Source organism: Cynocephalus volans, chromosome 4 (genome assembly GCF_027409185.1).
Source record: "Cynocephalus volans isolate mCynVol1 chromosome 4, mCynVol1.pri, whole genome shotgun sequence".
Lineage (NCBI taxonomy): Eukaryota > Metazoa > Chordata > Mammalia > Dermoptera > Cynocephalidae > Cynocephalus > Cynocephalus volans.
Genome location: NC_084463.1, coordinates 22,440,364 through 22,451,498, shown reverse-complemented (window position 1 = coordinate 22,451,498; position 11,135 = coordinate 22,440,364). Strand labels below are relative to the sequence as shown.

General features: G+C 38.8%; 1 pseudogene; it reads right to left on the bottom strand.

Annotated features, from left to right (window-relative positions):
• Positions 1-1,406: 1,406 nt before the first annotated feature.
• On the bottom strand, positions 1,407-1,846 carry LOC134375896 (small ribosomal subunit protein eS24-like; annotated as a pseudogene).
• Positions 1,847-11,135: the final 9,289 nt, after the last annotated feature.

Below are 11,135 nucleotides of genomic sequence, written 5' to 3'. Positions count from 1 at the left end.
GCTGCTGGCTGGTACAATGTTTGAGATGACCACAGGTCCCTCGTAGGCTGGGCTCTTCGCCTCTGGCCCTGGGCAGCTGTGGGTCTGACCTGATGTACCCAGCATGCTGGGCTCTTAGCCCTTTGGCCAGTTGGTGTTCAGGTTTACCAAGGGTTCCTGTGGACCCACATTCCTCTACTGTCCATCAAGTAACTGGTTTAGGTGCACAAGCATATGGCTATGTTTGTTTTAACTAAATGACCAGTTCTGTGTGTTCATCAATAGCAAATGGAAATGGGATAGAGGGAAACACCAGTTCTGCGACAACACTCTTTCTCCAACAGTGGCAAATGCTCACTCAGCTCTTCTCTTTACATTCTAGTACTTTATTTTGCTCTCCTTGTTTAACAACATCTACAACAACAACAGCGTAATAATTCTCTTATACACTGTTTGATGGGAGAATTCTAACAGTTTTCATATATCATTATAAAACCAAAGACAATTTCATCACATTTTTATGTAGCTTTACCTGTACGGCATATCTGCACTTACATGGAGATAGATGACTCTTAAAAGAAAAGGAAAAAAAAAAAAAAAATTGAATCCCAGGTACTTCCCCATTCAGGGCCAAGGTCTACTTGTTTAAAAACACATCTTGTGTAAAATAAAAAAAAAATTTTTTTTGAAAAGAAAATGTTGCTGTCTACCAGCTTTGTTTGCAACTTTAGGTTACCACCACCCCACGAGCCAGAAAGAAAGGTCAGCCTCATCCCTGTGCACCTCCTCTTCACCCCCAGCAACCTGCAGTTCCTACCAGAGATAGCAATAGGCCTTACACCAGGTCTTCTCAATCTTTTAGGATATTTCCACCCATTTTGCTAAACATAAATATTTCACATGCAGACCCCTCCTCCCAACTGCTACCAGGATAACAAGGTGCCTGGGGGAGTGTGGTTTCCACTTCCCTTTCCAGGATCCTCATTGAGAATCTGTGGCCTTCTTCTTTTTCTGCATCCCACAGCCATTTGGAATTATTCAAATAGCCAGTTACATCCCTCCAGAAGAACCAGGAGTCACCCCACCTTGTTAATATTGCAGGGCCTGCATGCACAGCACCTGGTGGTTCTCTCTGTTCCCCAGTGCAAGAGAAATCTGAACCCTTGACCTTGGTGTTATAACACGTGCTCTACCCAGCTGAGCTAACCAGCCAGCCCCCTGCATTATGACACTCGTGGCCCTCAGAGACCGTCACCTTTTTTGATCTCTTCCTCCACAAAAATTATAAAAATTGTATTTTATGACTACGTTGGCCTAAAGATGAATGTATATATATAGTATATCAAAATGTTTTCTTTGATTTAAAACGTTAGTCATTTTCTCTTGATTTTTAAAAATTTCTTCTTGAAGTATTTTTTTGTAATTTATTAATCCTCTTGTGAAAAATTACAACAATCACTGCAGATAAAGTCATTGCAGAATCTTTTCTCCTGCTTTTTGCCAGCACCAGAATTGGCCTTTGCAGTCCCCTGACTTTCTTTATTCTGTTCTTGTGTTTCTTTTGCTGTTTTCTTGAGGTCTTTTTCTTCTCATAGAGGCCATGTCTTGCAAGTCTATGTTTGGGTTCGGTTTTCTCTGCATAATCCAAGGAGTCGAAAATCATGACAGAGCCAGTTGTCTTGCCACCACCAAAATGGGTTCTGAACCCAAATACAAAGATGAAATCCAGTGTGGCCTTGTACATTTTGGCTAGTTTTTCCCGTATTTCTGTTTTAGGTACCATTGCCTTCCCAGCATGAAGAACATCAATGACAATTTATTTCCTCTGAAGTAGTCGGTTGCTCATGAACTTCCTGGTCCGGGTAGTTACTGTCATTCATGATGGTGGCTGATCCTCAGGAAACCAGGGAGGAAAAGCCTCTCTTAATTTTGAAAGAATTTAGAATTTTTTTCTGGATCTCTGCTGTAGGCTGAATGGTTATATCCCCCCAAATTCATATGTTCAAACATAATCTCTAATGTGATGGTGTTTGTAGGTGGGTCCCTTGGAGATGATTAGGTCATGAGGACAGAGCCTTCATGAATAGGATTGGTATTTCATAAAAAGGATGCCAGACGATGTTGCAGAGAAAAAGGAACCCTCCTACACTGTTGGTGGGACTGCAAAATGGTGCAGCCTTTGTGGAAAACGGTTTGGAGTTCCTCAAACAATTGCAGATAGATCTACCATATGACAGAGCTATCCCACTGCTGGGAATATACCTAGAGGAATGGAAATCATCATGTTGAAGGAATACCTGTACTCCAATGTTCATTGCAGCACTCTTTACAATAGCCAAGAGTTGGAACCAGCCCTAATGTTCATCGTCAGATGAGTGGATAGGGAAAATGTGGTACATCTACACAATGGAATACTACTCTGCTACAAAAAAGAATGAAATACCACCATTCACAGCAACATGGATGGACTTAGAAAAAATTACATTAAATGATATGTCAGGTACAGAAAGAGAAATACCACATGTTCTCACCTATTTGTGGCAGCTAAAAATAAATAAATAAATATACATACTAATGGGGAGGGGCAGGAAGAAGACAGAACAACCACAATTCCTTGAAATTGTTAAGACAATGAACAGATATGATGTTGATGGGCAGGAGGGGGGAGAGACAGGGGGAGGGAGGATTCAGTGAAGGGACACAAAAATCAACCACATTGTATACTGATAAAATAAAATAAAATTAAAATAAATAAAAAAAAAAGGACACCAGAACTCCCCTCATCCATTCTGCCATGTGAGAACTCAGTAAATAGGTGCCATCTATGAACCCAGAAGTGCACCTTCACCAGACTCCGAATCAGCCTGCTCCTTAATCTTGGACTTTCCAGCCTCCAGAACTGTGAGAAATAAATTTCTGTTGTTTATAAGCCACCCAGTCTATGGTATTCTATTACAGCAGCCTGAATGAATAGGATAGTCCCTAACAGTATTGTGGGTCCTAAGCACTGTGCATAAGGTGCCTAATGGGTCAGCTCTAGTCTGAGGGTGGGAGAATGGACACGAGTTTCCTCTGTGCTCTATGATACTATGATTGTAACAACACTGGCTGAATGAGACACAAACACAAGTTTTCCTAGGTATGTGTCCTTGATTCTGAGGAAATATTTCTTACTTAAATTGTATGATGATTAGTTTCCATTGAAGTGAATGTCAACATTTTTTTGTTTTATTCTTTATGATACAAGGTTTTACAGTCCAGTGATAACCATTGAGCCACCCCAGGAAGCACCCCAGGTTTCCAAGCAAGCACCCCCCTGACATTTGCATTCAGCCCAGCAATGACCACTGAGCCACTGCTGGAAGTGCCCCAGACTCCTGAGCAAGGGTGGTGGGAGGCCAAGGGCTTCAGCCATGCCCCCCTGACACCCACAACCAGCCCAAAGATGACCACTGAGCAGCGACAGGAAGCATCCTGGTCTCCCCTGCAGGTATGAGGGGGGTCCATGGGCCTCAACCACACCCCCCTCCTTCCTCCTTCTGCCACCCTATTTCCTTTTCCCTCCTCCTTCCCCTCCCCCCAACTGCTCTGCAACAACATCTTAGAATGTAAAAAAATAATCATGTTAATAAATAAACAAGATATGAACTTTTAAATATTTTTCAGAATTAGTGAAATATTACTGCATATAGAATATATAACATCCTAATGAAATACACTGTATGGTGTACAGCATTTATACAACAAAACAATATTTTACTTCAAATGAAATACTTATTGGACTTTCGCCATTCATCTTTATTAATTTTACCCTGAATGTGCACATGAGGTATTCTGCATTATATTATCCTTAATTATCTCACTGTAAATAATAAATATGTGCCCCTCTTCATTTGCCCCAGTCCTTCCTCCTGGGATACGGCAATAAAAGATAGATAGAAAAATCTCCTACACAAATGTCTAGACATTTCATTGGCAAGAATTGGAGAAAATGGGGTTTTGGCCATTGGTATTCTTGAAAGAGACAGCTGTCTTCATCCCTTCTAAAAGGAGGGAGAAAAACCTTTGCTCCTTGGAGAGGGAATATAAAAATTCCTGCATTTCTCACTGCAACTCCCTGCTACATAAATACATCTTTTTCTGGGGTCACATGACCTCACGTGTCTCTGGCTTTTTCAACTTACAGGTGTTTCCAGGTCCCAGGCCTCATTTCTCCCTGAAATGTAAATACCTAGGGAGACAGTACTCCACTCTTTCTGGCATCCTGGGAGCATAAGCTAGGGGCCTAGTCCAGGCTGTAACTATTTAGACCCTTCAGAAAGGTCAGAGAAAGTTCATTATTCTTTTGGATCAGAGTAACTAAGTATTCAAAGGGCTAGAGATCAAATCCTCCTGGACTGTAAAAAGTAAGGTATTTCTAGAGGCAGTAAGGGAAACCTCAGTTTTTGCTCTTAAGGCTTTCAAGAAACTGCATGAGACACACCCACAATATAGAGGGTAATCTCCTTTACATGAAATTAACTGATTGTTCCCATCTCCAAAATGCCTTCACAGCAGCACCTAGATTAGTGTTTGATTAAATAACTCGGTTCTATAGCCTACTCAGGTTGGCACATAAAGCTAATAGTCACAGACCTAATGTTTTTCATCAAATCTGGGATATTTTCAGCTGTTGTTTCTTTGAATATTTTTTCTTCTCCCTCACTTTCTACTCTTCTTATATGTTCATTGTGCACATATTGGTGTATTTAACAATGCGCCACATTTCTGTGAGGCACTGCTCATTTTATTTCACTCTATTTTCTCTGTTCTTCATATTGCAGAATCTCCATCAACCTATTTTAAGGTTTTGATTATCTGTCTTCTGCCAGCTCAATGTACTGTTGAGCCCCTCCAGTAATTTTTTCATTTAAATCATTCTGCTTTCGATCTCTAAAATTTTTATTTAGCTCTTTTTTTTTTTTTTTTTTTTACAATTTTTGTCTCTTTATTGATATACTCTGTTTGAAGACATGTTGTCATCATACACTTATTTACTACTTTCAGCATGATTTCTTTTAGAAGTCTTGTTAAATCTGACATCAAGGTCCTCTCACAGGCAATTTCTATTGCCTGCTCTTTTTTTCTGTGTATGGATCACACTTTCTGGTTTTTTTGCGTGTCTTACAACTTTTAGTTGAAAACTAGACCATCACACTTTCTGGTTTTTTTGCGTGTCTTACAACTTTTAGTTGAAAACTAGACCATTTAGAAAAGTTATTGCAGCAAGTCTGGCTGAGGATTCCTGCTCCTACACCCCACCTCCCAGGGCTTATTGTCATTTTCTTGTTTATTTGTTTAGTGACTTCGCTGGACTATTATGGTGAAATATATTTCACCTGTATATCAAACTTCTAGTGTCACTTCTCAGGTGCCATAGCCTTGTGCATGTCCCCAGCCTTCCTAGGATGAGAGTGGTTTAAGCAGGTCTCTCATAGACGGTCTCATTCCCTGATCTCTTAGGCTTCTGCCTCTATGGGTATCAGACCCGACCATTAGGCTCCACTCATTACAGCTGATGACTCTATTGTTTTCAACAGTGCCCTGGGGCTTAAATAGCTTCACGGTCTGATGCAATTAATTTCAAACCCCTTTATAGGGGTAGTTTTTCCAGCCCATCTTTGAGGTTTGTTCTGATCCCAGAAGGGCTCTTAGCTATTTCTTTTTCTGATTCTCTCTGGTCAGCTAGCTGACCTACAGTAGTTTAGCTTGATGCTCCGGTAGAGGTGAGCCTCCTCTTAATTGCTTATCGCCAAAATCTTCATTGTTTTCAAGAGCACGCTTTGCCACATAATGGTGTACACTTAAGAGATGAAAACTAATTCTTTCCATGGATTATCTCCATTAAATATCAGGAAGCAGAGTAATTATTCTTAACTATGACATCAAAACCACAAGCAACCAAGAAAAAAATAAATAAGTTGAAACTTTTAATAAAAATTAAAACTTTTGGCCTTCCAAGAACATTATCAAGAGATTAAAAAAACAAATGACAGAATGGGAGAAAAATATTTGCAAATCATATACTGATAAGGGTATAGTATCAAGAAACTATAAAAAACTCTTTTAACTCAGCAATAAAAAGGCAACCCAATTAAAAATGGGCAAAGGGTCTGAAAAGCCAAGCAAGATATATGAAAAAGCACATCAGTAAGCATACATAGAGAGATGCTCACCATTTTTAGTCATTAGGGAAAAGCAAATCAAAACCTAAACAAGATTTCACTTCTCACTCAATTAGCATAGCTATAACCCAAATGATAATAACAAGTGTTGACAAAGACATAGAAAAACTGGAACCCACATATGCTGTTCATGGGAATGTAAAATGGTCCAGCTGCTTTGGAAAACAATCTGATAGTCCCTCAGAAGATTAACACAGTTAACATATTGTTACTGAACTCGGGTTGGGCTGACTGCTCCCTTGGGAAGGAAAGAAAAAAAGACTCAGAAGTCAAATGTTGTTTAGAAAAGCAGATGTATTCAGCTGAAGGAGATGGTAGACTATCCCATCTCAAAGACTTAGATTTACTGAGAGGTTAAAGGAGGGGTTGTGGGAATGGAATGTGGGAAGTGAAAAACAGGAGACAAAGATGTGAGCTCTGAGGGGTCTTGTGTCTATGGATCAGGTACAAGGTCTTGTATCATTTGGGTTTCTGTTCTCACCCTTGCTGTTATCTCAGGGCCCTGCAAGTTTCTGCTTTGCTCCAGAGCAGAATCTGACTTTTCTGCAAAGTCTTTTGAGTAGTATCGCTTCACAGAGCTCTGGTTGACTTGACTGGTACCTAAGGTCAGCTTCCAGTCATTTATTTGGCTTTGATCATTTCTCAAAACTCTACATGTCTCAAAGAAAGAACTGTTAGCTTTGCAAAGTACTGATTAGCTTCTCAGCCTTATTTTTCTGTTTAGCAAGCAAGGTAAGTCAGGGGGTGGGAAGAAAGAGTAGAGAGGAAAAAACCCTGACTTTAAAAAATCCCCCCCACCCCGCAGCATATGCAGTTTTACGTTCCAACATGGCTTCAGTCCTGCTCACTCCAACAATATGACCGAGAAATTCTAATTCTAGGTATGGACCCAAGAGAAATAAAAACATACATCTACACTGAAGCTTGTTCATGAAAGTTCATAGCAGCATTATTTCATAGCCAAAAAGTGAAAGAAAAAAAAAACAACTCCATACATATTTCAACTGATGTATGGATTTAAAAATAGTGGTATAGCCATATAATGTAATATTATTTTATAAAAAGGAATTAAGTACTGATACATGCTAAAACATGGATGAAACTTGACGTTATCCTAAGTGAAAGAATTCAGATACAAAAGGGCACATTGTATAATTCCATTTATGAGATGTCCAGAAGAGGCAACTCTCTAGAGATATAAAGTAGATCAGTGGTTATAAGGGGTTGGTGAAGGGTGGGGGACTTTCGGGAGTGACTGTTAATGGATATGGGGTTTCTTTTTTGTTGTGGTGAAAACGTTTTGGAATAAGATATCGTTTGTGGTTATAAAACCCGGTGAATATACTAAAACCCAACAAATTGTACATTTTAAAAGAGTTAAGTTTTTGGTATGTGAATTATATCTCAATTTAAAAAGAAATTTCCATCCAAAAAAATCTTCTTACAAGTTGTTATTTTTGAAAGTACAATTTCAGAATTCACGAAGTCCAAACTTTGGTGCAGTATCCATCCTCTCAATATTTATCTTGTTCAGGTTCACCCTTGCTTTCTATCATGCCCAGTTTTATTGAAGAATAATAGACAAAACATTTTTGTAGTGATACATTGCAATGTCTTTCTGCAATGTATCCCTACAAAGAGAAAGTTTTGCTTTCCATAATTTCAACTAGTTAAAAACTTTGGAAAGCTAATTGTTTTGGTACTGCATTTGTTGACTACTTTGATGAAGATTTCAGACTGCCAGGGTTATCCTGTAGAAACAGGTTGGGCCTTCACCCCAAATATGGTTCTGATGTGGCCACTGATGATGGCACACATGCACCTAGACGACAGGGACAGGTTTATTACTCACCAAATGAGGCTTTCTGGGGAGAGCAGGACTTGCATTCCAAGCTGCTCTAAATGGCTTAAGGGAGCAGGGAAAGGAGTCTGGCTTGGAATTTTTATGGTGGTTTGGGTGAAGGTCAGAGCAAGAGTTCCCACATGCAGGAAGGGGCTTGTAAGGTTTGAAATTCCTGCCAGCACCTCAGGAGGGAACATGTGGACTTACCAGCTTGCCCAGATGTGGGGCAGAAGGGGTGAGACAAACACTGTCATCTGTAAGACATCAACAAATGGAGTCAGACCCTTTATTACATAGACATAATGCAACCAAAATTTAGGAAACTCCGTTACAAAATACTCAATACATTCCAGGAAACATACGTTGCATCACAAAGTAGTTCTTCAAAGTCTTACCTATTTTAAAAGTCTGATATTGATGACAGTCAGCAGAGAGAAAGTTTGCTGAAGAGTATCTTCTGATTTCACATCAACTCCATCACAAAACTTTCATAGTTCAGTTACTCTACCTGTGTGTGTATATGACATATATATTAGTATATGCGTTATTATTCTAATATGCATAAAATACTAATATGTATAATACTTATATGTGATATTTATACGTAATACTAATATATATAAAATGCACAAATACATTTAATCACATTTGTTTAAACACAATTAGGAAACAAATAACAAATATGATCAATTACAACTGCATTTTTGCTCCACAAGTTTCTTAATTTAGTAAGAACTTTGTTTTGCCCCGATGTGTTGCTGTACCAGCATTTGTATTTGTAGTATCACCACAAAAATAAATGAGTTTATGTTCTGTGTGAACTTAAAAATAAATTTATTACCCCACTCAGAAAAGTTAGATGTTTTGCCTTCTACAGAATAAATTTCCATAAGCTTTTATTAGATTCCATGTATTGGCTGAGAAATAGAATGACCATTGGCATTAACTGTAATCACGTGTTGGCAACGTTCTTCTTCTACAAATGGAATTAATAGTCAATATTTTACTTTTTTGCATATGCCCAAAAAGACTCGTCATAAAAGATATGCAAAATTAATTTAGAAAAACACTCATTTGATGTAAATGAAAGTTCACACCTTGGCTTGTGTTCTCTCACAAGCAGACTCTGAGAGAAAGATATGAGTAAAAATTATTTAATTGGAGGATGATCCCAGGAAATATCAGTAGGGTAATTGGTAAGACAGGGAGGAGAAGGAAGCCTTAGGTGACTTAACAAGCTCAAGTTTGCTGGGAAATTATGGAAGACAGTGTAGAAAAGGCCTCAAGCTATCCCAATTCAAGGGTGAGAAAGTTGGGATATTTATCCACTAATTTTCCATCTGTTCTTCAGAGAGAGAATCTTCTAGGGGCATTTGCTCTTGCGTGCAAGGTAAGTGTGCCCCCATAGCCATAAGAAAACACTCAGAGTCCCAGGTGTTTCAGGAGCTGCCTTCAGCAAACGCAGGTGAAGGCTGAGCAGATAGATACTGGGTGGAAGAATATTAACTGTGTTTGCTTCAGTCTGTGATACATAAATACATCTTCAGCTGCTGCTCATGTGAAATTACCTTTGGGCAGAATTTTCTTAAAATAACTACTAACTTTTTAAACAACTGCTGAAACTGCAGATTTTTATCTACAGAATGTTTTCCTGATCAGTGATAGCACCGGCCCCGTGGGAGATGGAAAATGTTGACAAATAGTTGGTACAAGTTACACAATCATCATTAACTTCGGGGAAAGAAAAACTGAAGGTTTAAATTTTTATTGAGCATGCACTTTTTGAAGTTCATTCTGTTAAAAGGGTTTATCAGAAAATAGAAAAGTATTAGTAAATAACAAAATATGTGTAGTTTGAGATTTAAATGACTCAAACAATGATAATAGTGTCAAGAGCATTCCTACCTTCCTGTTTTCACCATTTCTTGCCTGGGCCTCTTTTCCACTTTCTGTTTTTAAAATTCATTTTCTGCACAGCTGCCAGAGTGTACGTGCAAAATATAACCGGTTAATGTCACTCTATTTAAAAGCCTCTGATGGTCTCCTCCAATTTAGAATAAAATCCCAGTCCTTATCATGACCTAGAACTGCCCTGTTCAATAAAAATATAATGCAAGCTACATATGTAATTTATAATTTTCCAGTAGACATATTTTTAAAAAAACAGTCAAAATTAATTTTAATCATATATTTTATTTAATCCAATGTATCTAAAATATCATTTCAGCATGTAATCCACACAAAACTTACAGATGATTAAAATTAAAAATTTAAAAACCTTAAATAATTAACACTCTTTTGTACTAAATGTTTGACAGCACACCAGTTTGAACTAGCCACATTTTGAGATGTGTTCAGTAGCCACATATAGCGAGCAGCTACCATACTAGACAACACAGGTCTCAGAAAGGTCTCTTATGATCTGGCCCCTACCGACTTCTTCCATCTCACTGTGTAACACTCTCAACTTTTCACTTTACTCCACCCCTGCTGTCTTTCCATTCCTCTAACTGGCCACCTTTGTTTTTTCTCAGAGTCTTTGCACTTGCCCATATATGTTCCTGGAACCAGTTTCCCAATAACTTCTCCCAATTATTGAAATAGTCGGCTTTTTCTTCTTTTATTCTACAATTTTTCAAGCTGATGGGCTCTTTTCCCTTTTAAATTCATTCAAGTTTAAGCTGAAGTAACCCCAAAGAAAGAACTTTCCTGATCACACTACCTAAAGTTAAGCCCCAGTATTCTTCATATGTCACCGGGTCCTAAAACAATCCTTGTCCTTTGTTCATTGTCATTTCCCCCATGTATTTGTTTAGTGTTTGAATACACCAATGAAGTGTAAGTTTCAAGGGAAGGTTTTATGCCCACCCCCCTCACTCTATGCCCATCCCCTGGAATAGTGCCTAGCACAAAACAGGTGCTCAACATCTGTTGAATAAATGCATGAGCAAGCTGGCTGGGGAAAAGGGAAGAGCTGCCTGCAGCTCCAGGACAAAGATTCGTAGGTGACCTCTGCAGCAGCTTCCTCCCTCTTTCCCTTTTTACTTTCCTGTCTTCCACTGGCTTGCCTCCCTCCTTCCCTTTTGATC